The sequence below is a fragment of the Bactrocera oleae genome, chromosome 2 (assembly GCF_042242935.1).
Source record: "Bactrocera oleae isolate idBacOlea1 chromosome 2, idBacOlea1, whole genome shotgun sequence".
Lineage (NCBI taxonomy): Eukaryota > Metazoa > Arthropoda > Insecta > Diptera > Tephritidae > Bactrocera > Bactrocera oleae.
Window position 1 is genome coordinate 40,296,156 of NC_091536.1, and position 2,058 is coordinate 40,298,213.

The 2,058-nt window shown below is 30.2% G+C and overlaps 1 long non-coding RNA gene across 2 annotated transcripts; it reads left to right on the top strand.

Annotated features, from left to right (window-relative positions):
• Positions 1 to 248: 248 nt before the first annotated feature.
• On the top strand, positions 249 to 1,055 carry LOC106624469 (uncharacterized). 2 transcript variants are annotated; one of them, XR_004975491.2, is made up of 3 exons: positions 249 to 413; positions 466 to 655; positions 764 to 1,055. It is a non-coding gene; the product is annotated as an uncharacterized lncRNA (long non-coding RNA). The 2 variants fall into 2 exon arrangements; XR_001331027.3 differs by having other exon boundaries at positions 256 to 413; positions 493 to 655.
• The last annotated feature ends 1,003 nt before the right edge of the window (positions 1,056 to 2,058 follow it).

Genomic DNA, 2,058 nt, shown 5'->3' on the forward strand with positions numbered 1-2,058 from the left:
TTTGGTGAGTGGAGTTAAAATTAACTTATTAATTAATTGAAAACTCCGTTTGTAAAAACTAATCGGCTTTATGTTTCTGATGCGCTGTCTATGCGCTGCCCTATTAAGCTACGGTTCGTTGTTTAGCCCATAATCAGCTTTATGTTTTTCAAGCGTTGTCAATGGGCTGCGCTGCTGTCAAAAATACTTCGGATTGCAGAATATTATACTTTGCATATACATTGCAATTGATGTTTTCAAAGTTAGCTATGATGATGAGGTAATTAATACAATTAGAAAAGCTCCGGCAAACAAAAAATAAGTTCAATTGAATGAGTTTGAACTATAAGAACTTAAAATGTATTTAAAATACAATCGTGGCAATAACAATCAAATTTTTTTATAAATTAATTTATGTGAAATTGATTAGTATAGTAAGTAAGATGTGATATTTTGAACTAAAAAAATAAAATATTTATTTTGCAGTCCATATTAATATTTGTACTATTTTAGCATACTCATCATATTGGTATTTTTCGGTAATGCAAACTGCACAGTATGCGTGATGCAACCAGTTCGAAAAAGCAAATTTTGCATATTTATCAAAATTAAAAGTTCGAAAAGCCAACTCCGTCACAGCTTTGCACAAAAAAGAAGTGGTTGCTGAAAAAATTAAGTAAGTAAAATTCAATTTGAAAGAGTAATAGTCATTGTAAGTAATGATTTTTATAAACTGTCTTGAAGCTTTGGTTTTATATAAATAGCCTTTTTTCAAATTTCACAGAATAGTCCACGAAGAAGTTGCTTCAAGCACCCTTAAGCTTCTTATTCTTGGAAGATGAATTTCCATGTGGTGAGGTACTCCAAGAAAAAAAAATTCAACCAGAGATCAACCACCACAGGGAAATTATTTCCGTGACCTTTTTAAATGTGCTGACTACCTATGAGAGAACGAATACATTTAGTAGTTTTAAAGTTTGATTGAAGTGTTATTTTTTAAATAAGTATATTATGGTATATAAAAGAAGAGCTTCAAAATTGTTCGCCATCAATAAATTTTTCACTTTTGAACGGTTCATCCTCTGTTCGTGACTCATTAAGAGAAAGCGTTCGTTTTGGTTTTCCAACTCGTCAACAAGTGCACTGATTAAAAATATTTCACTTATCTTTACGATAAATCTTTGGTTTCATTTTACATAACAACAAATAGCATATACTCGTATATTTATAATGTCAGTTTTGTTTTGAAAAATAAGTTGCACAATAGCACACAAAAAGTTATTACAAGCATTGGAAACTACAATAAGAGATATCTGAAAGTATGACAATTTGTTTGGTGGGGCATTGATATTGTTAGCTGGTGATTTTAGACAAACACCACACAATTTGTGGGCAAAAAGGAAAAATTCAATGGTGAGAATGTATTGATACCTTTAATACCAATTATTCCAACCGATATGCCACTCACTTTTAAACGATTGCAATTCCCCTTCGTACTGCTTTTGCAATAACAATAAATAAATCTCAAAGACAATCAATGCAGATTTGCAGTATAAATATGGAAAAACCCGTGTTTTCTCATGCCCAATTATATGTTTCCTATTTACGTGCTAGTACTGCTTCGTACTGCTTTTGCAATAACAATAAATAAATCTCAAAGACAATCAATGCAGATTTGCAGTATAAATATGGAAAAACCCGTGTTTTCTCATGCCCAATTATATGTTTCCTATTTACGTGCTAGTAAACCATAATCATTATATATTTATGTCAAAAATGGGAAAACAAAAAACATCCTCTATCGTAGAGCACTTAATTAAAAAGTGATAATATATAAGTTTTTTTTTGGTTATAAAAATTTTTTTAATTTTTTGTATCATGGTTAAGTTTCTCATAATTTTTAAATAAAATACAAAAATTAAAGTGTGTTTCAAATGAGTTTGCTTCCAGCGAAGCGGATGGGGTTAGTATTTCAATAAAACTCCTTTTATAAGCATTTCTTTTTTATCATCATTTTAAGAACCAGCAGTAATCTGCCATCATATGTCATATATCAACTTTGATACCTCAGTTTCATCA